We start from the raw sequence: 27906 nt of genomic DNA, 5'->3' as shown, positions 1-27906 counted from the left end.
CACATTATTTCAAAGACTTATTGGCTGTGAAATAAGTTAAGGGTATTTCAAATGGCTTGTCTGCAAAGAAAGGTGAGATGTAGGGGATCACAGAAAGTCGAGGGGAAAATAGGTCAATATATACATTGCTATATGGTGAACTAAGCCTTAGGCCAGCAGCAATGGAGAGGACCTGACCCTTAGAAACGTACAAGTAAGCTGGAATCTTCAAAAGTTCAAATCTTTATAAGTAAAAAGATTTATTAAAATGAATAACCAAGTGTTTTAATTGACATCAGAAGATGAAATCAATAAACCCTGAGAACATAGAAAAAAGTTAAATAAAGATATGAGCAGAACTTAATACAACAGAAAACGTATAAAATTCAGGTGATTTAGTAAGTCCAAAGAATCTTCTTTGAAAAGATTTAAAAGACACACTTTGATTAAGGAAAACAAAAACATAAGTAAAGAATATACAGAAAGAGTCAGGACAATGTTAGAGCAGAGAATATATGAAATGCCAGTAAATTTGAACATTTCTGTCAAGTGGACCATTTCCTAGCTCCTAAAGTTTACCAAAACTGACACAAGAGGAAATCATTAAAGGTCTTCATGTCTGCCCTTGGCATTCTCGGAACGCCCTGGCCTCAGAATGCAGCCTCTTTAGTCCATGGTTACCTGCAGAGAGGGGGCGGGGCTGAGGGAGGTTGCAACACTACCCTCACTGAGGGAGTGGGTGTGGCCATCTCTGCTGTGACTGAACAAAGGGCAGGGGAGCAGGGGGCCCAGGGCAGGGCCCTCAGAGCCCGGCAGGCCCAGTGGAGTGTCACAAGCATTTAGGCCCAGTTCAAAGGGCGCATTCTTTGTCTGCATAGCTGCCCAAACATTCACCTTTCCACTAAGGCCGCCCTCTGACTTGAAGTGTGTGTGGAACCTGTCCGCCCAGTACACCACGCTGCACAGCTTAGCATAGGTCTGGGCATCGTAGCTTCCTGCCAGGTGACCGAGGTTCTCAGGCAGATGGGTCCCAGGAACACACGCGGAGAGCCTCCTGCCCGGGCCACAGGCCGCCCACTGTCCATGCCACAGATCGGGGGCCGCAATGCAGCCCTGTATGAGTCCCCTGCCTCTAGAGGGAGTATTGGACCAACACTTGTAGAAAACGGGGTCCTTGCGGGCCTCTCATTGGAGGGACACAAATAAATCTTTGCCGACTTTCTGTTGAAACTTACGAGCGTTCACACCTAAGCCTCTTACAAGGTCAGCTGTTTAGCTAAACATGAGCTCATGATCTAAATTTACACAATAATGAAGAAAGCAGCTACAAGGGGAGACAATCAGCCAAAACAATCAATACCAGAATTAGATTCCCAAGGCCATCCATCAGATGTAGGAATAATCGGGTGCAAGGCAGAAAATATACATAAAACTGGAACTGAAACAAGGCACAAGGATGTTTTCAAAGACTGGTAGGATCTCTAAAACATTTTTAAAGGACATGTCATTGATTAAAGCTAAATACTCAGAGGTTGTGTAATACAACAGATTAATCATTGAGAAGAGTGAAATTATGCTGTTTTGAAAACTATGGCAGGTCAGATTTTCTGCCTAATTATATAAGAAGATTTCTCTAAAAAACACACATTATTTCAAAGACTTATTGGCTGTGAAATAAGTTAAGGGTATTTCAAATGGCTTGTCTGCAAAGAAAGGTGAGATGTAGGGTATCACAGAAAGTCGAGGGTAAAATTGGGCAATATATACATTGATATATGGTGAACTAAGCCTTAGGCCAGCAACAATGGAGAGTACCTGACCCATAGAAACGTACAAGTAAACTGGAATCTTCAAAAGTTCAAATCTTTATAAGTAAAAAGATTTATTAAAATGAATAACCAAGTGTTTTAATTGACATCAGAAAATGAAAACAAGAAATCCTGAGAACATAGAAAAAAGATAAATAAAGATATGAGCAGAACTTAATACAACAGAAAACGTATAAAATTCAGGTGATTTAGTAAGTCCAAAGAATCTTCTTTGAAAAGATTGAAAAGACACACTTTGATTAAGGAAAACAAAAACATAAGTAAAGAATATACAGAAAGAGTCAGGACAATGTTAGAGCAGAGAATATATGAAATGCCAGTAAATTTGAACATTTCTCTAAAGTGGACCATTTCCTAGCTCCTAAAGTTTACCAACACTTTCACAAGAGGAAATCATTTAAGGTCATCATGTCTGCCCCTGGCATTCTTGGAACGCCCTGGCCTCAGAATGCAGCCTCTGTAGTCCATGGTAACCTGCGGAGAGGGGGCGGGGCTGAGGGAGGTTGGAACACTGCCCTCACTGAGGGAGTGGGTGTGGCCATCTCTGCTGTGACTGAACAAAGGGCAGGGGAGCAGGGGGCTCAGGGCTGGGCCCTCAGAGTCCGGCAGGCCCAGTGCAGTGTCAGAAGCATTTAGGACCAGGCCAAAGGGCGCTTTCTTTGTCCGCACAGCTGCCCAAACTCTCACCTTTCCACTCAGGCCGCCCTCTTACTTGAAGTGTGTGTGGAACGTGTCCGTGCAGGACACCTCGCTGCACAGCTAAGCATAGGTCTGGGCATCGTAGCTTCCTGCCAGGTGACCGAGGCTCGCAGGCAGATCGGTCCCTGGGACACACGCGAATAGGCTCTTGCCAGGGCCACAGGCCGCCCACTGCCCCTGTCCCAGATTGGGGGCCCGCAAAGCAGCCCTGTCTGAGTACCCTGCCTCTAGAGGGAATTTTGGACCAACACTTGTAGAAAACGGTGTCCTTGCGGGCCACTCTTTGGAGGGACACAAATAAATCTTTGCCGACTTTCTGCTGAAACTTACGAGCGTTTACACCTAAGCCTCTTACAAGGTCAGCTGTTTAGCTAAACATGAGCTCATGATCTAAATTTACACAATAATGAATAAAGCAGCTACAAGGGGAGACAATCAGCCAAAACAATCAATACCAGAATTAGATTCCCAAGGCCATCCATCAGATGTAGGAATAATCGGGTGCAAGGCAGAAAAGATACATAAAACTGGAACTGAAACAAGGCACAAGGATGTTTTCAAAACTGTTAGGATCTCTAAAACATTTTCAAAGGACATGTCATTGATAAAGCTAAATAGTCAAAGGTTGTGTAATACAACAGATTAATCATTGAGAAGAGTGAAATTATGCTGTTTTGAAAACTATGGCAGGTGAGATTTTCTGCCTAATTATATAAGAAGATTTCTCTAAAAAATACACATTATTTCAAAGCCTTATTGGCTGTGAAATAAGTTAAGGGTATTTCAAATGGCTTGTCTGCAAAGAAAGGTGAGATGTAGGGAATCACAGGAAGTCGAGGGGAAAATAGGTCAATATATACATTGCTATATGGTGAACTAAGCCTTAGGCCAGCAACAATGGAGAGGACCTGACCCTTAGAAACGTACAAGTAAGCTGGAATCTTCAAAAGTTCAAATCTTTATAAGTAAAAAGATTTATTAAAATGAATAACCAAGTGTTTTAATTGACATCAGAAGATGAAAACCATAAACCCTGAGAAAATAGAAAAAAGTTAAATAAAGATATAAGCAGAAATTAATACAACAGAAAACGTATAAAATTCAGGTGATTTAGTAAGTCCAAAGAATCTTCTTTGAAAAGATTTAAAAGACACACTTTGATTAATGAAAGCAAAAACATAATTAAAGAATATACAGAAAGAGTCAGGACAATGTTAGAGCAGAGAATGTATGAAATGCCAGTAAATTTGAACATTTCTGTAAAGTGGACCATTTCCTAGCACCTAAAGTTTACCAACAATTTCACAAGAGGAAATCATTTAAGGTCATCATGTCTGCCCTTGGCATTCTCGGAACGCCCTGGCCTCAGAATGCAGCCTCTGTAGTCCATGGTAACCTGCGGAGAGGGGGCGGGGCTGAGGGAGGTTGGAACACTGCCCTCACTGAGGGAGTGGGTGTGGCCATCTCTGCTGTGACTGAACAAAGGGCAGGGGAGCAGGGGGCCCAGGGCAGGGTCCTCATAGCCCGGCAGGCCCAGTGGAGTGTCACAAGCATTAAGGCCCAGGCCAAAGGGCACTTTCTTTGTCTGCACAGCTGCCCAAACTCTCACCTTTCCACTCAGTCCGCCCTCTTACTTGAAGTGTGTGTGGAATATGTCCGCGCAGTACGCCTCGCTGCACAGCTAAGAATAGGTCTGGGCATCGTAGCTTCCTGCCAGGTGACCGAGGTTTGCAGGCAGATGGGTCCCTTGTACACAAGCGGAGAGGCTGCTGCCCGTGCCACAGGCCGCCCACTGCCCCAGCCCCAGATCGGGGGCCGCAAAGCAGCCCTGTCTGAGTCCCCTGACTCTAGAGGGAGTATTGGACCAACACTTGTAGAAAATGGGGTCCTTGCGGACCACTCATTGGAGGGACACAAATAAATCTTTGCCGACTTTCTGATGAAACTTATGAGCGTTTACACCTAAGCCTCTTACAAGGTCAGCTGATTAGCTAAACATGAGCTCATGATCTAAATTCACACAATAATGAAGAAAGCAGCTACAAGGGGAGACAATCAGCCAAAACAATCGAAACCAGAATTAGATTCCCAAGGCCATCCATCAGATGTAGGAATAATCGGGTGCAAGGCAGAAAATATACATAAACCTGGAACTGAAACAAGGCACAAGGATGTTTTCAAAGACTGGTAGGATCTCTAAAACATTTTCAGAGACATGTCATTGATAAAGCTAAATACTCAGAGGTTGTGTAATACAACAGATTAATCATTGAGAAGAGTGAAATTATGCTGTTTTGAAAACTATGGCAGGTCAGATTTTCTGCCTAATTATATAAGAAGATTTCTCTAAAAAATACACATTATTTCAAAGCCTTATTGGCTGTGAAATAAGTTAAGGGTATTTCAAATGGCTTGTCTGCAAAGAAAGGTGAGATGTAGGGAATCACAGAAAGTCGAGGGGAAAATAGGTCAATATATACGTTGCTATATGGTGAACTAAGCATTAGGCCAGCAACAATGGAGAGGACCTGACCCTTAGAAACGTACAAGTAAGCTGGAATCTTCAAAAGTTCATATCTTTATAAGTAAAAAGATTTATTAAAATGAATAACCAAGTGTTTTAATTGACTTCAGAAGATGAAAACAATAAACCCTGAGAACATAGAAAAAAGATAAATAAAGATATGAGCAGAACTTAATACAACAGAAAACGTATAAAATTGAGGTGATTTAGTAAGTCCAAAGAATCTTCTTTGAAAAGATTGAAAAGACACACTTTGATTAAGGAAAACAAAAACATAAGTAAAGAATATACAGAAAGATTCAGGACAATGTTAGAGCAGAGAATATATGAAATGCCAGTAAATCTGAACATTTCTGTTAAGTGGACCATTTCCTAGCTCCTAAAGTTTACCAACACTTTCACAAGAGAAAATCATTTAAGGTCATCATGTCTGCCGTTGGCATTCTCGGAACGCCCTGGCCTCAGAATGCAGCCTCTGTAGTCCATGGTAACCTGCGGAGAGTGGGCGGGGCTGAGGGAGGTTGGAACACTGCCCTCACTGGGGGAGTGGGTGTGGCCATCTCTGCTGTGACTGAACAAAGGGCAGGGGAGCAGGGGGCCCAGGGCAGGGTCCTCAAAACTCGGCAGGCCCAGTGCGGTGTCACAAACATTTAGGACCAGGCCAAAGGGCGTTTCTTTGTCCGCACAGCTGCCCAAACACTCACCTTTCCACTCACGACGCCCTGATACTTGAAGTGTGTGTGGAACCTGTCCACGCAGTACACCTCGCTGCACAGCTAACCATAGGTCTGGGCATCGTGGCTTCCTGCTTGGTGACTGAAGTTCGCAGGCAGTTAGGTCCCTGGGAAACACACGGAGAGGCTCCTGCCTGGGGCACAGGTCGCCCACAGACCCTGCCCCATATCAGGGACCGCAAATCAGCTCTTTCTGAGTCCCCTGCCTCTAGAGGGAGTATTTGACCAACACTTAGAGAAAACGGGGTCCTTGCGGGCAACTCTTTGGAGGGACACACATAAATCTTTGCCGACTTTCTGCTGAAGCTTATGAGCGTTCACACCTATGCCTCTTACAAGGTCAGCTTTTTAGCTAAACATGAGCTCATGATCTCAATTTACACAATAATGAAGGAATCAGATACATGCTGAGACAATCAGCCAAAACAATCAATACCAGAATTAGATTCCCAAGGCCATCCATCAGATGTTGGAATAATCAGGTGCAAGGCAGAAAATATACATAAAGCTGGAACTGAAACAATGAACAAGGATGTTTTCAATGACTGATAGGACCTCTAAAACATTTTTAAAGTACATATCACTGATAAAGCTAAATACTCAAAGGTTGTGTAATACAACAGGTTAATCATTGAGATGAGTGAAATTATGCTGTTTGAAAACTATGGCAGGTCAGATTTTCTACCTAATTATATACGAAGATTTATCTAAAACATACACATTATTTCAAAGATTTATTGGTTGTGAAATTAGTTAAGGGTATTTCAAATGGCTTGTCTGCAAAGAAAGGTGAGATGTACGGAATCACAGTAAGTCGTGGGGAAAATATGTCAATATATATATAGCTATATGGTGAACTAAGCCTTAGGCCAGCAACAATGGAGAGGACCTGACCCTTAGAAACTTACAAGTAAGCTGGAATATTCAAAAGTTCAAATCTTTATAAGTAAAAAGATTTATTAAAATGAATAACCAAGTGTTTTAATTGACATCAGAAGATCAATACAATAAACCCTGAGAACATAGAAAAAAGATAAATAAAGATATGAGCAGAACATAATAAAACAGAAAACGAATAAAATTGAGGTGATTTAGTAAGTCGAAAGAATATTCTTTGAATAGATTAAAAAGACACACTGTGACCAAGGAAAACGAAAACATAAGTAAAGAATATACAGATAGAATATAGACAATGTTATAGCAGAGAATACATGAAATTCCAGTAAATTTGAACATTTCTGTAAAGGGGACCATTTCCTAGCTCCTAAAGTTTACCAAAACTGACACAAGAGAAAATCATTTAAGGTCATCATGTCTGCCCTTGGCGTTCTCGGAAATCCCTGGCCTCAGAATGCATCATCTCTAGTCTAGGGTAACCTGCGGAGAGGGGGCATGGCTGAGGGAGGTTGGAACACTGCCCTCACTGAGGGAGTGGGTGTGGCCATCTCTGCTGTGACTGAACAAATGGCAAGGGAGCAGGGGGTCCAGGTCAGGGCCCTCAGTGCCCGGGAGGTGCAGGGGTGTGTCACAAGCATTTTGGCCCCGGCCAATAGGCACCTTCTTTGTCTACAGAGCTGCCCAAACTCTCTCCATTCCACTAAGGCCGCCCTCTTACTTGAAATGTGTGTGGAACCTGTTCGTGTAGTACACCTCGCTGCACAGCTAACCATAGGTTTGGGCATCGTAGCTTCCTGCCTGGTGACTGAAGTTCGCAGGCAGTTGTGTCCCTGGGAATCACACGGAGAGGCTCCTGCCTGGGCCACAGGTCGCCCACAGCCCCTGCCCCAGACCGGGGGCAGCAAAACAGCCCTTTCTGCGTCCCCTGCCTCTAGAGGGAGTATTGGACCAACACTTCTAGAAAACGGCGTCCATGCGGGCAACTCTTTGGAGGGACACACATAAATCTTTGCCGATTTTCTGCTGAAGCTTACGAGCGTTCACACCTATGCCTCTTACAAGGTCAGCTGTTTAGCTAAACATGGGCTCATGAGCTAAATTTACACAATAATGAAGAAATCAGCTACAAGGGGAGACAATCAGCAAAAACAATCACTACCAGAATTAGATTCCCAAGGCCATCCATCCGATGTTGGAATAATCAGGTGCAAGGCAGAAAATATACATAAACCTGGAAATGAAACAAGGAATAAGGATGATTTCAAAGACTGGTAGGATCTCTAAAACATTTTTAAAGTACATATCATTCATAAAGCTAAATACTCAATGGTTGTGTAATACAACAGGTTAATCATTGAGACGAGTGAAATTATGCTGTTTGAAACCTAATGCAGGTCAGATTTTCTGCCTAATTATATAAGAAGTTTTATCTAAAAAATACACATTATTTCAAAAACTCATTGGCTGTGAAATAAGTTATGGGTATTTCAAATGGCTTGTCTGCAAAGAAAGGTGAGATGTAGGGCATCACAGAAAGTCGAGGGGAAAATATGTCAATATATAAATAGCTATATGGTGAACTAAGACTTAGGCCAGCAACAATGGAGAGGACCTGACTCTTAGAAAATTACAAGTAAGCGGGAATATTCAAAAGTTCAAATCTTTATAAGTAAAAATGTTTATTAAAATGAATATCCAAGTGTTTTAATTGACATCAGAAGATCAAAACAATAAACCCTGAGAACATAGAAAAAAGATACATAAAGATATGAGCAGAAATTAATACAACAGAAAACGTAAAAAATTAAGGTGATTTAGTAAGTCCAAAGAATATTCTTTGAAAAGATTTAAAAGACACACTTTGACTAAGGAAAACAAAAACATAAGTAAGGAATATACAGAAAGAGTCAGGACAATGTTAGAGCAGAGAATATATGAAATGCCAGTAAATTTGAACATTTCTGTAAAGGGGACCATTTCCTAGCTCCTAATGTTTACCAAAACTGACAAAAGACAAAATCATTTAAGGTCATCACGTCTGTCCTGGGCATTCTCGGAACGCCCTGGCCTCAGAATGCAGCCTCTGTAGTCCATGATAAACTGCGGAGAGGGGGCGGGGCTGAAGGAGGTTGGAACACTGCCCTCAGTGAGGGAGTGGGTGTGGCCATCTCTGCTGTGACTGAAGAAAGGGCAGGGGAGCAGGCGGCTCAGGACAGTGACCTCAGCGCCCGGAAGGCGCAGGGGGGTGTCACAAACATTAAGGCCCTGGCCAGTGGGCACCTTTTTGTCTGCACAGCTGCCCAAACTCTCTTCTTTCCACTAAGGCCGCCCTCTTACTTGAAGTGTTTGTGGAACCTGTTCGTGAAGTACACATCGCTGCACAGCCAACCATATGTCTGGGCATCGTAGCTTCCTGCCTGGTGACTGAAGTTCGCAGGCAGATGAGTCCCTGGGAAACACACGGAGAGACTCCTGCCTGGGCCACAGGCCGCCCACAGACCCTGCCCCATATCTGGGGCCGCAAATCAGCTCTTTGTGAGTCCCCTGCCTCTAGAGGGAGTATTGGACCAACACTTATAGAAAACGGGGTTCTTGCGGGCAACTCTTTGGAGGGACACATATTAATCTTTGCCGACTTTCTGCTGAAACTTACGAGCGTTCACACCTATCCCTCTTAAAACATCAGCTGCTTAGCTAAACATGAGCTCATGATCTAAATTTATACAATAATGAAGAAATCAGCTACAAGTGGAGACAATCAGCCAAAACAAAAACTACCAGAAATAGATTCCCAAGGCCATCCATCAAATGTTGGCATAATCAGGTGCAAGGCAGAAAATATACATAAAACTGGAACTGAAACAAGGAACAAGGATGTTTTCAAAGACTGGTACGATGTCTAATACATTTTTAAAGTTCATATCATCGATAAAGCTAAATACTCAATGGTTGTGTAATACAATAGATTAATCATTGTGAAGAGTGAAATCATACTGTTTTGAAAACTTTGGCAGGTCAGATTTTCTGCGTGATTATATAAGAAGATTTCTCTAAAAAATACACATTATTTCAATGACTTATTGGCTGTGAAATAAGTTAAGGGTATTTCAAATGGCTTGTCTGCAAAGAAAGGTGAGATGTAGGGAATCACAGAAAGTCGAGGGGAAAATAGGTCAATATATACATTGCTATATGGTGAACTAAGCCTTAGGCCAGCAACAATGGAGAGGATCTGACCCTTAGAACCTTACAAGTAAGCTGGAATCTTCAAAAGTTCAAATCTTTATAAGTAAAAAGATTTATTACAATTAATTACCAAGTGTTTTAATTGACATCAGAAGATCAAAACAATAAACCCTGAGAACATAGAAAAAAGATAAAGATATGAGCAGAACTTAATACAACAGAAAACCTATAAAATTCAGGTGATATAGTAATTCCAAAGAATATTCTTTGAAAAGATTAAAAAGACACACTGTGCCTAAGGAAAACAAAAACATAAGTAATGAATATACAGAAAGAATCATGACAGTGTTATAGCAGAGAATATATGAAATGCCAATAAATTTCAACATTTCTGTAAAGTGGACCATTTCTTAGCTCCTAAAGTTTACCAAAACTGACTCAAGAGGAAATCATTTAAGGTCATCATATCTGCCCTGGGAATTCTTGGAAGGCCCTAGCCTCAGAATGCGGCATCTGTAGTCCATGGTAACCTGCGGATAGGGGGCGTGGCTGAGGGAACTTGGAACACTGCCCTCACTGAGGGAGTGGGTATGGCCATCTCTGCTCTGACTAAACAAAGGTCAGGGGAGCAGGTGGCCAAGAGCAGGGCTCTCAGAGCCCGGCAGGCCCAGGGGTGTGTCACAGGCATTTTGGCCCAGGCCAAATGGTGCCTTCTTTGTCTGCACAGTTGCCCAAACTCTCCTGTTTCCACACAGGCCGCCCTCTTACTTGAAGTGTGTGTGGAACATGTTTATGCAGTACACCTCACAGCACAGCTCACCATAGGTCTCGGCATCGTAGATTCCTGCTAGGTGACCACTGTTCGCAGGAAGATGTGTCCCTGGAACATATGTTGAGCGTCTCCTGCCCGTGCCAGAGGACTCCAACTGCCCCTGCCCCAGATCGGGGCCGCACAGCAGCCCTGTCTGTGTCCCCTGCCTCTAGAGGGTGTATTGGACCAACACTTCTAGAAAACGGGGTCCTTGCGGGCAACTCATTGGAGGGACACAAATAAATCTTCGCCGACTTTCTGCTGAAGCTTCCGAGCGTTCACACCTATGCCTCTTACAAGGTCAGTTGTTTAGCTAAACATGAGCTCCTGATCTGAATTTACACAATAATGAAAAAATCAGCTACAAGTGGAGACAATTTGCAAAAACAATCAATACCAGAATTAGATTCCCAAGGCCATCCATCAGATGTTGGAATAATCAGGTGCAAGGAAGAAAATATACATAAAACTGGTACAGAAGCAAGGCACAAGGATGTTTTCAAAGACTGGTATGATCTCTAAAACATTTTTAAAGTACATATCATTGATAACGCTAAATACTCAACGGTTGTGTAATTCAAGAGATTAATCATTGAGAAGAGTGAAATTATGCTGTTTTGAAAACTATGGCAGGACAGATTTTCTGCCTAATTATATAAAAAGATTTTTCTAAAAACATACACATTATTTCAAAGACGTATTGGCTGTGAAATATTTTAAGGGTATTTCAAATGGCTTGTCTGCAAAGAAAGGTGAGATGTAGGGAATCACAGAAAGTCGAGGGTAAAATTGGTCAATATATACATTGCTATATGGTGAACTAAGCCTTAGGCCAGGAACAATGGAGAGGACCTGACCCTTAGAAACTTACAAGTAAGCTGGAATCTTCAAAAGTTCAAATCTTTATAAGTAAAAAGATTTATTAAAATGAATACCAAGTGTTTTAATTGACATCAGAAGATCATAAGAGTAAACCGTGAGAACATAGAAAAAATTTAAATAAAGATATGAGCAGAACATAATACAACAGAAAACGTATAAAACTGAGGTGAGGGCCTCCCTGGTGGCGCAGTGGTTGAGAGTCCGCCTGCCGATGCAGGGGATACGGGTTCGTGCCCCGGTCTGGGAGGATCCCAGATGCCGCGGAGCGGCTGGGCCCGTGAGCCATGGCCGCTGGGCCTGCGCGTTCGGAGCCTGTGCTCCGCAACGGGAGGGGCCACAACAGTGAGAGGCCCGCATACCGCAAAAAAAAAAAAAAAAAAAAAAAAAAAACTGAGGTGATTTAGTAAGTCCAATGATTATTCTTTGAAAAGATTTAAAAGACACACTTTGATTAAGGAGAACAAAAACATAAGGAAAGAATATACAGAAAGAATGAGGACAATGATATAGCAGAGTATATATGAAATGCCAGTAATTTTTAATATTTCTGTGACGTGGACAATTTCCTATCTCCTAAGGTTTACCAAAACTGAAACAAGAGGAAATCATTTAAAATCATCATGTCTGCCCTTGGCATACTCGGAACATCCTGGCCTCAGAATGCAGCATCTGTTTTTCATGGTAACCTGCGGAGAGCGGGCAGGGCTGGATTAACTTGGAACACTGCCCTCACTGACGGTGTGGGTGTGGCCATCTGTGCTGTGACTGAACAAATGACAAGGGAGCAGGCAGCCCAGTGCAGGGCAATCAGAGCCCAGCAGGCCCAGTGTGTGGTACAAGCATTTAGGACCAGGTCAAAGGGTGCCTTCTTTGTCTGCACAGCTGCCCAAACTCTCACATTTCCACTCAGGCCTCCCTCTTACATGAAGTGTGAGTGGAACGTGTCCACGCAGAACACCTCGCTGCACAGCTAACCATAGTTCTGGGCATCGTAGCTTCCTGCCAGGGGATCGAAGTTCCGAGGCAGTTGGGTCCCTGGGACACACGCGGAGAGGCTCCTGCCCTTGCCACAGGCTGCCCACTGCCCCTGTCCCAGAGCGGGGGCCGCAAAGCAGCCCTGTCTGAGTCCCCTTCCTCTAGAGGGAGTATTGGCCCCACCCTTCTAGAAAACGGGTCTTAAGGGCAACACATTGGAGGGACACAAATAAATCTTTGCCGACTTTCTCCTGAAGATTCCGAGCATTCACTCCTAACCCTCTTACAAGTTCAGTTGTGTAGCTAAACTTCAACTCATGTTCTAAATTTACACAATAATGAAGAAATCAGCTACAAGTTGAGACAATCAGCAAAAACATTCACTACCAGAATTAGATTCCCAAGGCCATCTATCAGATGTTGGAATAATCAGGTGCAAGGCAGAAAATATACATAAAATTGGAACTGAAACAAGGAACAAGGATGTTTTCAAAGACTGGTAGGATCTTTAAAACATTTTTAATGTACATGTCATTGATAAAGCTAAATACTTACAGGTTGTGTAATACAACAGATTAATCATTGAGAAGAGTGAAATTATGCTGTTTTGAAAAATATGGCAGGTCAAATTTTCTGCCTAACTATATAAGAAGATTTCTCTACAAAATACACATTATTTCAAAGACTTATTGCCTGTGAAATAAGTTAAGGGTATGTCAAATGGCTTGTCTGCATAGAAAGGTGAGATGTAGGGAATCACAGAATGTAGAGGGGAAAATACGTCTATATATACATTGCTATAAGTTGAACTAAGCCTTAGGCCAGCAACAATGTAGAGGACCTGACCCTGAGAAACTTACAAGTAAGCTGGAGTCTTCAAAAGTTCAAAACCTTATATTTAAAAAGTTTTATTAAAATTAATAACCACGTGTTTTAAATGATACCAGAAGATCAAAACAATAAACCCTGAGAACAGAGAAAATATATAAGTAAGATATGAGCAGAACTTAATACAACAGAAAACGTGTAAAACTGAGGTGATTTAGTAAGTCAAATTAATATTCTTTGAAAACATTTAAAAAACACACTTTGATTAAGCAAAACAAAACATAATTAAATAATATAATGAAAGAATCAGTGCAAAGTTACAGCAGAGAATATATAAAATGCCAGTAAATTTGAACATTTCTGTAAAGTGGACAATTTCCTAGCTCTTAAAGTTTACCAAAACTGACACAAGGGGACATCATTTAAGGCCATCATGTCTGCCCTTGACATCTTCAGAATTCCCTGGCCTCAGGATGCAGCTTGTGTAGTACACAGCAACTTGTGGTGTACGGGCTGTGCTGCAGGAGTTTGGAACACAGTCCTCACTGAGGGTGAGGGTGTGGGCATCTCATCTGTGACTGAACAAAGGGCAGGGGAGCAGGGGGCCCATGGCAGGGTGCTCAGAGCCCGGCAGGCCCAGGGGGGTGGCACAAGAATTTAGGCCTAGGCCAAAGGGTGCCTTCTTTGTCTGCACAGCTGCCCAACCTCTCATCTTTGCACTCAAGCCTCCCTCTTACTTGAAGTGTGTGTGGAACGTGTCCGCGCAGTACACCTCGCTGAACAGGTAACCATATGTCTGTGCATCATAGCTTCCTGACAGGTGACCGAAGTTCGTAGGCAGATGGGTCACTGGGACACACACGGAGGGGATCCTGTGTGGGCCACTGGCCGCCCACTGCCCCTGCCCCAAGCGTGGGCTGCAAATCAGCCCTGTCTGAGTCCCCTGCCTCTAGAGGGTGTATTGGCCCAACACTTCTGGAAAACGGGTTTCTTGCGGGCAATGCATTGGAGGGACACAAATAAATGTTTGCCCACTTTCTGCTGAAGCTTACGAGTGTTCACACCTAAGCCTCTTACAAGTTCAGCTGTTTAGCTAAACATGAGCTCATGATCTAAATTTACACAATAATGAAGAAATCAGCTACAAGTGGAGACAATCAGCAAAAACAATCAATACCAGAATTAGATTCCCAAGGCCATCCATCAGATGTTGCAATAATCAGCTGAAAAAGGCATGGAGCCTTGTCATGACATGGTTCAAGGAGCATACTGACGACAAGTGTCTGGGAGCACTGAGATGACAGGGTTATTGTGCATTGTGCTGACAAAAGTCATGGAGAATTTTGATGAAAAGACCATGGATAATTGTGATGACGAGCCTCATGGGGCTTTGTGATGACAAGTGTTATGGAACATTATGATCACAAGGGTTTGGAGCTTTGTGATGACAGAGATCATGGAGCATTGTGATGATAACGGCAGGTAGCATTGTGATGACAGGGTTCATGGAACATTGTGATGACAGGGGTGAGGGAGTATTGTGATGACTAGTGATGGAACATTTTGATATCAGTGGTGAGAGAGCATTTTGATGAGAAGTGCATGGAGCATTGTGATGACAAGTTTTATGGAGCATTTTGATGACAAGGATGTGGAGCATTGTAATGACAAGTGCATGGCGCATTGTGATGACATGCGTCATGGAACATTTTGCAAACAAGCGCATGGAGCATTGTGATGACAAGGGTCATGGAGCATTGTGCTGACAAAGGCATGGAGTATTGTGATAACAAGTGTCTCGGAGCATTTTGATGAAAATTTCATGGAGCATTGTGGTAAAAAAGGTCACAGAGACTTGTGATGATGAGGGCATGGAGAATTGTGATGACGAAGGTCAGGAATCATTGTGATGACTGGAGTCATGGAGCATTGAGATGACAGGGGTCATGGAGCATTGTGATGACAAGGGCATGGAGCATGGTGATGACAGGGGCATGGAGCATAGGTCTTAGAATTTTCATGGATTATTGTGATGAGACTGGGCATGGCACATTGTGATGACAAGGGCATGGAGAATTGTGAGGACAATTTCATGGAGTATTGTGAAGACAGGTGTCAGGGAGCATTGTGATGACATATGTCATGGTCCATTGTGATGACAATTGCATGGAGTATTGTGATGCCAAATGTCACGGAGGATTGTGATGACAAAGGTAATGGAGCATTGTGATGACAAGGCCTTTGAGCATTGTGATGACAAGGGTCAGGGAGTATTGTGATGACAAGGGCATGGAGCATTGTGATGAAAAGTGCCATTGAGAATTTTGATGACAATGTCGTGAAGCATTTTGATGACATGCACATGGAGCTTGCTATGACAGGGGTCATGGAGCATTTCGATGACAAGTGCATGAAGATTTGTGATGACAAGAGAATGTAACATTGTGACGAGAAGTGTCATGGAGCATTGTGATGACAAGGACATTGAGAATTGTGATGAGACAGGACATGGAGCATTGTGATGACCAGGATATGGAGCATTGGGATGGCAAGACCTTGGAGAAATGTGATGAGAAGACCATGGAAAATTGTGATGATGAGCATCATGGAGCACTGTAATGACAAGGGGCATGGAGCATTGTGATGACAGGTGTCATGGAGCATTGTGATCACAGTGGTCATGGAGCATTGTGATGACAAATATCATGGAGCATTCTGATGACAAGTTTGTGGAGTATTGTGATGACAATGGCATGGAGCATTGTGAGGAAAAGGACTTGGAGCATTGTGATGAAAAAGGCATGGAGCCTTTTCATGACAGGGTTCAAGGAGCATTCTGACGATAAGTGTCAGGGAGCATTGTGATGACAAATGTATTGAGCATTGTGATGACAAGTGTCATGGAGCATTGTGATGACAGGCCAGTGGAACATTGTTTTGGCAGGGGTCATGGAGCATCGTTATGACGGGATAATTTATCATTGTGATGACACTGGAATGGAGCATTGGTCTGATATATTTCATGGATTATTGTGTTGAGTGTGGGCATGGAGCATTGTGATGACAAGAGCATGGAGCATTGTGATTACAGCAGTCGTGGAGCATTGTGATGAAAAGGGCATGGATCATTGTGATGAAAAAGGCATGGAACATTGTCATGACAGGGTTCAAGGAGCATACTGATGACAAATGTCAGGGAGCATTGTGATGACAAGTGTATTGAGCATTGTGATGACAAAGGTCATGGAGCATTTTGATGAGAAGACCATGGATAATTGTGATGACGAGTGTCATGGGGCATTGTGATGACAAGTGTTATGGAAAATTGTGATCACAAGAGTTTGGAGCATTGTGGTGACAGAGGTCATGGAGCATTTTGATTTCATTGTGATGACAATAGCATGAAGCATTATGATGATGGGTATGGTGCATTGTGATGACAGGTTTCATGGAGCATTGGGATGAAAAGGGGCATGGAACATTGTAGTTACAGGGTTCTTGGAGCATTGTGATGACAAGCGCATAGAGCATTGTGATGAGAAGGCCATGGAGCATTCTGATGACATGCATCATGGAGCTTTGTGATGACAAGGCCATGGAGCATTGTGATTACAGGGGTCTTTGAGCATTGTGATGACAAGGGTCATGGAGCCTTGTGATGACAAGGCCGTGGAACATTGTGATGTCAGGGGTCATGTAACATTGTTATGACAAGGGAATGGATCATTGGTGTGAAACGTTTCATGGATTATTGTGATGAGAGTGGGCATGGAACATTGTGATGACAAGTGCATGGAGAACTGTGATGACAAAAGCATGTAACTTTGTGATGAGAAGTGTCATGGAGCATTGTGATGACAAGGACGTGGAAAATTGTGATGACCAGGGGCATGGATCATTGTGATGACCAGGGTATGGAGCATTGTGATGGCAAGACCGTGGAGAAATGTGATGAGAAGACAATAGATAATTGTGATGACGAGCGTCATGGAGCACTGTAATGACAAGGGACAAGGAGATATTGTGATGACAGGGGTCATGGAGCATTGTGATCACAGTGGTCATGGAGCATTGTGATGACAAATGTCATGGAGCATTCTGATGACAAGCTTGTGGAGTATTGTGATGACAAAGGCATGGAGCATTGTGATGAAAAGAGCATGGAGCATTGTGATAAAAAAAGGCATGGAGCCTTTTCATGACAGGGTTCAAGGAGCATTCTGATGACAAGTGTAATGGAGCATTGTGATGACAAGTGTATTGAGCATTGTGACAACAAAGATCATGGAGCATTGTATTGACAAGTAATGGAGTATTATGATGACAGGCATCATGGAGCGTTGTGATGACAAGTCTTATGGAACATTGTGAGCACAAGGGTTTGGAGCATTGTGATGACAGAGGTCATGGATCATTTGATTTCAAGGAGCATGGAGCATTGTGATGAAAAGGGCATGTAGCAATGTGATCCCAAGGTTCATGGAGGATTGTGATGACAGTGTCAATGGAGTATTGTGATGAGAAGGTCATGGAGCATTGGGCTGAAAATGTTCATGGAATATTGTGATGACAGGGTTCATGGAGCATTTTAATGACAAGGGAAAGGAGCATTGTGTTGACAAGGTCCTGGATCTTTGTGATGAGAAGACCATGGAGCCTTGTGATGACAAGTCTCATGGAGCACTCTGATGAAAAGGAACATGGAGCATTGTGATTACAGGGGTCTTGGAGCATTGTGATGACAAGGGCATGGAACATTGTAATGAGAAGGCCATGGAGCATACTGATGACATGCGTCATGGACTTTTGTGATGACAAGGGCATGGAGCATTGTGATTACAGGGGCCTTTGAGCATTGTGATGACACGTTTCATGGAGCCTAGTGATGACAAGGCCGTGGAACATTGTTATTGCAGGGGTCATGGAGCCTTGTTATGACGGTGTAATGGAGCATTCTGATGACAAAGGAATGGAGCATTGGTCTGAAATATTTCATGAATTATTGTGATGAGAGTGGCATGCAGCATTGTGATGACAAAGGCTGGAGCATTGGTCTGAAAAGTTTCATGGATTATTGTGATGAGAGTGTTCATGGAGCATTTTGATGACAAGGGCACGGAACACTGTGATACATGGGTCATGGAGGATTGTAATGACAAGGGCATGGAACATTGTGATGACAAGCGTCATGGAGCTTTGTGATGACAAGGGCATGGAGCAATGTTATGAGAGGGTTCATGGAGCATTGTGATGACAATGGCATGGAGCATTGTGATGAGAAGGGCAGGGAGCATTGTGATGACAGGGTCATGAATTAATTTGATGAAAAGAGTCATGGAATATTTTGATGACAGGGGTTATGGAACATTGTGATGTCAGGTGTCATGGAGCATTATGATGAAAAGGGTAATGGAGCATTTTGATGATATGTGTTATGGAACATTGTGATGTCAGGGGTCATGGAGCATTGTGATGATAAGGGCATGTAGCATTGTGATGACAGGGGTCGTGGAACATTGTAATGACAGGGTTGAGGGAGTATTGTGATGTCTAGTGATGGAACATTGTGATACCAGTGGGGAGAGAGAATTTTAAAGAGAAGTGCATGGAGCATTGTGATGAGAAGGTTTATAGAGCATTGTGATGACAAGGATGCTGAGCATTATGATGACAAGTGCATGGCACTTTGTGATTACACGGGTCATGGAGCATTGTGCTGACATGCACATGGAGCATTGTGATGACAAGGGTCATGGAGCATTGTGCTGACAAAGGCATGGAACACTGTGATTACAAGGGTCACGGAGCATTGTGATGAAAAGTTCATGGAGCATTGTGGTGACAGATGTCACAGAGCCTTGTGATGACGAGCACACGGACCATTGTGATGACAAAGTTCATGAAGCTTTGTGATGACTGGAGTCACGGAGAATTTTGATGACAGGGGAAATGGAGCATTGTGATGAAAAGGGCATGGAGCATTGTGATCACAGGGGCATGGAGCATTTGTCTGACAAGTTTCATGGGTTATTGTGATGACAGTGGGCATGGCACATTGTGATGAAAAGGGCATGGAGCATTGTGATGAGAAGGTCATGGAATATTGTGAAGACAGGTGTCAGGGATCATTGTGATGACATATGTCATGGTCTATTGTGATGACAATGGCATGTAGCATTGTGATGCCAAATGTCATGGAGAATTGTGATGACAAAGGTAATGGCGCATTGTGATGACAAGGGCATGGAGCATTGCTCTGAAAAGTTTCATGGATTATTGTGATGAGAGTGGGCATGGAGCACTGTGATGACAAGGGCACGGATCACTGTGATACATGGGTCATGGAGGATTATCATGACAAGGGCATGGAGCATTGTGATGAGAAGGACATTGAGCATTGTGATGACCAGTGTCATGGAGCTTTGTGATGACAAGGGCCTGGAGTAATGTGATGAGAGTGTTCATGGAGCATTGTGATGACAATGGCATGGAGCATTGTGATGCCAAGGGTCATGGAGCTTTGTGATGACAAAGGTCATGGAGCATGTTGATGACAAGGGCGTAGTGCATTGTGTTCAGAAGGGAAGGGAGCATTGTGATGACAGCGTCATGGAGCAATTTGATGAAAAGAGTCATGGAACATTTTGATGACAGGGGTTATGGAACATTGTGATGTCAGGGGTCATGGAATATTTTGATGAAAAAGACATGTAGCATTGTGATGACATGGGTCATGGAACATTGTGAGGAGAGGAGTGAGGGAGTATTGTGATGACTAATGATGGAACATTGTGATATCAGTGGTGAGAGAGCATTATGATGAGAAGTGCAGGGAGCATTGTTATGACAATGTTTATGGAGCATTGTGATGACAATGTTGTGGAGCATTGTGATGACAAGTGCATGGCACATTGTAATGACATGGGACATGGAGCATTGTGCTGACAAGTGCATGGAGCATTGTGATGACAAGGGGAATGGAGCATTATGCTGAAAAAGGCATGGAGCAATGTGATGACAAGGGTCACGGAGCATTGTGATGAAAATTTCATGGAGCATAGTGGTGACAAATGTCACAGAGCCTTGTGATGACGAGGGCATGGACCATTGTGTTGACAAAGGTCATGAAGCATTGTGATGAGTGGAGTCACGGAGCATTGTGATGACAGGGGTCATGGAGCATTGTGATGACAAGAGCATGGAGCATTGTGATGACAAGGTCATGGAGTATTGGGAAGACAGGTGTCAGGGAGCATTGTGATGACATATGTCATGGTCCACTGTGATGACAATGGCATGGAGCATTGTGATGCCAAGTGTCATGGAGGATTGTGATGACAACGGTAATGGAGCATTGTGATGACAAGGGCTTGGAGCATTGTGATGACAAGGGTCATGGAGCATTGCGATTACAAGAGCATGGAGCATTGTGATGACCAGGGCCATTGAGAATTTTGATGACAAATTCGTGAAGCATTGTGATGACAAGTGCATGGAGCTTGCTATTACAGGGGTCATGCAGCATTGCAATGACAATTGCATGGAGAATTGTGATTACTAGAGCATGAAACATTGTGATGAGCAGTGTCATGGAGCATTGTGATAAGAAGGACGTGGAGAATTGGGATGACAAGGGACAAGGAGCATTGTGATGACCAGGGCATGGAACACAGTGATGGCAAGACCGTGGAGCATTGTGATGAGAAGACCATGGATAATTGTGTTGACAAACGTCATGGAGCACTGTAATAACAAGGGGCATGGAGCATTGTGATGACAAGGGTCATGGAGCATTCTGATGACAAGCTTGTGGAGTATTGTGATGACAATGGCATGGAGCATTGTGATGAAAAAGGCATGGAACCTTTTAATGACAGGGTTCAAGGAGCATTCTGATGACAAGTGTCAGGGAGCATTGTGATAACAAGTGTATTGAGCATTGTGATGACAAAGGTCATGGAGCATTGTGATGAAAAGTGCATGGAGTATTGTGATGACAGGCATCATGGAGCATTGTGATGACAAGTATTATGGAACATTGTGATCACGAGGGTTTGGCGCATTGTGATGAGAGACGTCATGGATCATATTGATTTCAAGGAGCAAGGAGCATTGTGATGAAAAGGGCATGAATCAATGTGATCCCAAGGTTCATGGAGGATTGTGATGACAAGCGCATAGAGCATTGTGATGACAAGGTCTGTAGCATTTTGCTGACAAAGGCATGGAGCATTGTGATGACAAGGGTCATGGAGCACTGTGATGACAAGGGTCACGGTGCATTGTGATAACAGGGGACATGGAGAATTGGGATGACAAGGGCATGGATCATTGTGATGACAAGGGTCATGGAGCATTTTCATGACAAGAGTCCTGGATCATTGTGTTGTCAGGGGTCATGGAGCGTTATGATGAGAGTGGTCCTGGAGCACTGTGAAGACAGGAGTCATGGAACATTGTGATGACAAGGGAATGGAGCATTGTGATGACAAGGTCCTGGACCACTGTGATGAGAAGACCATGCAGCCTTGTGATGACAAGTCTCATGGAGCATTCTGATGAAAAGAGGCATGGAGCATTGTGATGTCAGGGGTCTTGGAGCATTGTGATGACAAGGGCATGGAGCATTGTGATGAGAAGGCCATGGAGCATTCTGATGACATGTGTCATGGAGCTATGTGATGACAAGGGCATGGAGCATTGTGAGTACAGGGGTCTTGGAGCATTGTGATGAAAAGTGCATGCATTATTGTGATGAAAAAGACATGGAGCCATGTCATGACAGGGTTCAAGGAGAATACTGACGATAAGTGGCAGGGAGCATTGTGAGGACAAGTGTATTGAGCATTGTGATGGCAAAGTTCATGGAGCATTGTGATGAGAAGACCATGGATAATTGTGATGATGATATTCATGGGGCGTTGTGATGACAAGTGTTATGGAATATTGTGATCACAAGGGTTTGGGGCATTGTGATGACAGAGGTCATGGAGCATTTTGATTTCATTGTGATGACAATAGCATGAAGCATTAAGATGATGGGCATGGTGCATTATGACGACAGGGTTCATGGAGCATTGAGATGAAAAGGGGCATGGATATTTGTGATTACAGGGGTCTTGGAGCATTGTGATGACAAGGGCATGGAGCATTGTGATGAGAAGGCCATGGAACATTCTGATGACATGAATCATGGAGCTTTGTGATGACAAGGGCATGGAGCATTGTGATTACAGGGGTCTTGTAACATTGTGATGACAAGGGACATGGAGCCTTGTGATGACAAGGCCGTGCATCATTGTATTGGCAGGGGTCATGGAGCATTGTTATGACAGGGGTTATGGAACATTGTGATGACAAGGGCATGGAGCATTGGTCTGAAAATTTTCATGGATTATTGTTATGAGTGTGGGCATGGAACATTGTGATGACAAGGGGACGGAACACTGTGATACGTGGGTCATGGTGGATTGTAATGACAAGGGCATGGAGCATTGTGATGAGAAGCGTCATGGAGCTTTGTAATGACAATGGCATGGAGCAGTGTGATGAGAGGGTTCATGGAGCATTGTGATGAAAATGGCATGGAGCATTGTGATGCCAATGGTCATGGAGCTTTGTGATGACAAAGGTCATGGAGCATTCTGATGACAATTGCCTGGTGCATTGTGATGAGAAGGGCAGGGAGCATTGAGATGACAGGGTCATGGAGCAATTTGATGAAACGTGTCATGGAACATTTTGATGACTGGTGTTATGGAACTTTGTAATGTCAGGGGTCATGGAGCATTGTGATTAAAAGGGACATGGATCATTTTGATGACAGGGGTTATGGAACATTGTGATGTCAGGGGTTATAGATCATTGTGATGATAAGGGCATGTAGCATTGTGATGACAGGGGTCATGGAACATTGTGATGACAGGGGTGAGAGAGTATAGTGATGACTAGTGATGGAACATTGTGATATCAGTGATGAGAGAGCATTTTGATGAGAAGTGCATGGAATATTGTGATGACAAGTTTTATGGATCATTGTGATGACAAGGTTGTGGAGCATTTTGATGACAAGCGCATGGCAAATTGTGATGACAAGCGTCATGGAGCTTTGTGATGACAAGGGCATGGAGCAATGTGATGAGAAGGTTCATGGAGCATTGTGATGACAATGGCATGGAGCATTGTGATATCAAGGGTCATGGAGCTTTGTGATCAAAAAAGTCATGGAGCATTTTGATGACAAGGGTGTGGTGCATTGTGATGAGAAGGGCAGGGAGCACTGTGATGACAGGGTCATGGAGCAATTTGATAAAAAGTGTCATGGAACATTTTGATGACAGGGGTTATGGAACATTGTAATGTCAGGGGTTATGGAGCATTGTGATGATAAAGGTCATGGAGCATTTTGATGACAGGTTTTACGGAACATTGTGATGTCAGGCGTCATGGAGCATTGTGATGATAAGGGCATGTAGCATTGTGATGACAGGGGTCATGGAACATTGTGATGATAGGGGTGAGGGAGTATTGTGATGACTAGTGATGGAACTTTGTGATATCAGTGGTGAGAGAGCATTTTGATGAGAAGTGCCTGGAGCATTGTGATGACAATGTTTATGGAGCAATGTGATGACAAATTTGTGGAGCATTGTGATGACAAGCGCATGGCACATTGTGATGACATGGGTCATGGAGCATTTTGTTAACAAGTGTATGGAGCATTGTGATGACAAAGGCATAGAGCATTGTGATAACAGTGGTCACAGAGCATTGTGATGAAAAGTTCATGGAGCATTGTGGTGACAAATGACACAGAGCCTTGTGATGACTAGGGCATGGACCATTATGATGACAAAGGTCATGAAGCATTGTGATGGCTGGAGTCACAGAGCATTGTGATGACAAGGGCATGGAGCATTGTGATGACAGGGGCATGGAGCATTGGTCTGACAAGTTTCATGGATTACTGTGATGACTGTGGGCATGGAGCATTGAGATGACTAGGGAATGGAGCCTTGTGATGACAAGGTCATGGAGTATTGTGAAGAGAGGTGTCAGGGAGCATTGTGATGACATATGTCATGGTCCATTGTGATGACAAGGGATTGCAGCATTGTGATGTCAAAAGTCATGGAGCATTGTGATGACAAATGTAATGGAGCATTGTGATGACAAGGGCCATTGAGAATTTTGTTGACAAGATCGTGAAGCATTGTGATGACAAGCACATGGAGCTTTCTATGACAGGGATCATGGAGCATTGCGATGACAAGTGCATGGAGAATTTTGATTACAAGAGCATGTAACATTGTGATGAGAAGTGTCATGGAGCACTGTGATGACAAGGACGTGGAGAATTGTGATGCCAAGGGACATGGAGCATTGTGATGATCAGGGCATGGAGCATTGTGATGGCAACACCTTGGAGCATTGTGATGAGAAGACTATGGATAATTGTGATGACGTGCATCATGGAGCACTGTAATGACAAAGGGCATGTAGCATTGTGATGACAGGGATCATGGAGCATTCTGATGACAAGGGTTATGGAACATTCTGATGACAAGCTTGTGGAGTATTGTGATGACAAATGCATGGGTCATTGTGATGAAATGGGCATGGAGCATTGTGATGAAAAAGACATGGAGCCTTTTCATGACAGGGTTCAAGGAGCATTCTGATAACAAGTGTCAGGGAGCATTGTGATGACAGGTGTATTGAGCATTGTGATGACAAAGGTCATGGAGCATTGTGATGACAAGGGCATCGAGTATTGTGATGACAGACATCATGGAGCATTGTGATGACAAGTGTTATGAAACATTGTGATTACAAGTGTTTGGAGCATTGTGATGACAGAGGTCATGGATCATTTTGATTTCAAGGAGCATGGAGCATTGTGATGACAAGGGCATGAAGCAATGTGATCCCAATATTCATGGAAGATTGTGATGACAAGCGCATGGAGCATTGTGATGAAAAGGCCATGGAGCATTCTGATGACAAGCGTCATGGAGCTTTGTGATGACAAGTGCATGAAGCCTTGTGATTAGAGGTGTCTTGAAGCATTGTGATGAAAAGGGCATGGATCATTGTGATGAAAAAGACATGGAGCCATGTCATGACAGGGTTCAAGGCGCATACTGACGACAAGTGTCAGGAGCATTGTGATGACAAGTGTATTGAGCATTGTGATGAGAAAGTTCATGGAGCATTGTGATGAGAAGACCATGGGTAATTATGATGACGAGCGTCATGGGGCGTTGTGATGACAAGTGTTATGGAACATTGTGATCAAAAGGGTTGGGAGCATTATGATGACACATGTCATGGAGCATTTTGATTTCATTGTAATGACAATAGCATGAAGCATTATGATGATGGTCATGGTGCATTGTGATGACAGGGTTCATGGAGCATTGAGAAGAAAAGGGGCAGGGAGCATTGTGTTTACAGGGGTCTTGCAGCATTGTGATGACAAGGGCATGGAGCATTGTGATGAGAAGGCCGTGGATCATTCTGATGACATGCGTCATGGAGCTTTGTGATGACAATGGCAAGGAGCATTGTGATGCAAAGGGTCATGGAGCTTTGTGATGACAAAGGTCATGGAGCATTTTGATGACAAGGGCGTGGTGCATTGTGATGAGAAGTGAAGGGAGCACTGTGTTGACAGTGTCATGGAGCAATTTGATGAAAATTGTTATGGAGCATTTTGATCACAGGGGTTATGGAACATTGTGATGTCAGTGGTCATGGAGCATTGTGATGAAAAGGGTCATGGAGCATTGTGATGAGAGGAGTGAGGGAGTATTGTGATGACTAATGCTGGAACATTGTGATATCAGTGGTGAGAGAGCATTATGATGAGAAGTGCATGGAACATTGTGATGACAAAGTTTATGGAGCATTGTGATGAAAAGGTTGTGGAGCATTGTGATGACAAGTGCATGGCACATTGTAATGACATGGGTCATGGAGCATTTTGCTGAGAAGTTCATGTAGCATTGTGATGACAAGGGCCAAGGAGCATTATGCTGACAAAGGCATGGAGCAATGTGATGACAAGGGTCACGGAGCATTGTGATGAAAAATTCATGGAGCATTGTGGTGACAAATGTCACAGAGCCTTGTGATGACGAGGGCATGGACCATGGTGTTGCCAAAGTCATGAAGCATTGTGATGACTGGAGTCACGGAGCATTGTGTTGACAGGTGTCATGGAGCATTGTGAATGACAAGAGCATGTAGCATTGTGATGACAAGGTCATGGAGTATTGTGAAGACAGGTGTCAGGGAGCATTGTGATGACATAGGTCATGGTCCATTGTGACGACAATGGCATGGAGCATTGTGATGACAAGTGTCATGGAGGACTGTCATGACAACGGTAATGGAGCATTGTGATGACAAGGGCTTGGGGCATTGTGTTGACAAGGGTCGTGGAGCATTGTCATGACAAGGGCATGGAGCATTGTGATGACCAGGGCCAATGAGAATTTTGATGACAAGTTTGTGAAGCATTGTGATGACAAGCGCATGGAGCTTGCTATTACAGGGGTCATACAGCATTGCGATGACAAGTGCATGGAGAATTGTGATTACTAGAGCATGTAACACTGTGATGAGAAGTGTCATGGAGCATTGTGATAGCAAGGACATGGTGAATTGGGATGCCAAGGGATATGGAGCATTGTGATGACCAGGGCATGGAGCATTGTGATGGCAAGACCGTGGAGCATTGTGATGAGAAGACCATGGATAATTGTGTTGACAAACGTCATGAAGCACTGTAATGACAAGCGGCATGGAACATTGTGATGACAGGTGTCATGGAGCAATGTGATGACAGATAACATTGAGCATTGTGATGACAAGTGTTATGGAACATTGTGATTACAAGGGTTTGGAGCATTGTGATGACAGAGGTAATGGATCATTTTGATTTCAAGGAGCATGGACCATTGTGATGACAAGGACATGAAGCAATGTGATCCGAAGATTCATGGAAGATTGTGATGCCAAGCGCATGGAGCATTGTGATGAGAAGATCATGTAGCATTTTGTTGACAAAGGCATGGAACTTTGTGATGACAAGTGATTTGGAGCACTGTGATGACAAGCGTCCTGGATCATTGTGTTCTCAAGGGTCATGGAGCGTTGTGATGACAGTGGTCATGGAGCATTGGGATGACAGGGGTCAGGGAGCCTTGTGATAAGAAGGTCATGGAGCATTGGGCTGAAAATATTCATTGAGTATTGTGATGACATGGGTTATAGAGCATTGTGATGACAAGGGAATGGAACATTGTGATGACAAGGGTCATGGAGCACTGTGATGACAAGTGTCACAGAGCCTTGTGATAACAGGGGACATGGAGCATTGGGATGACAAGGGCATGGATCATTGTGATGACAAGTGTCATGGAGCATTTTCATGACAAGACTCCGGGATCATTGTGTTGTCAGGGGTCATGGAGCGTTATGATGAGAGTGGTCTTGGAGCATTGTGATGACAGGGGTCATGGAGCACTGTAATGAGAAGGTCATGGAGCATTGGGC

This window comes from Mesoplodon mirus (assembly GCF_964341445.2).
Source record: "Mesoplodon mirus genome assembly, chromosome: 1".
Taxonomy (NCBI): Eukaryota; Metazoa; Chordata; class Mammalia; order Artiodactyla; family Ziphiidae; genus Mesoplodon; species Mesoplodon mirus.
This window is presented reverse-complemented; position numbering follows the sequence as displayed.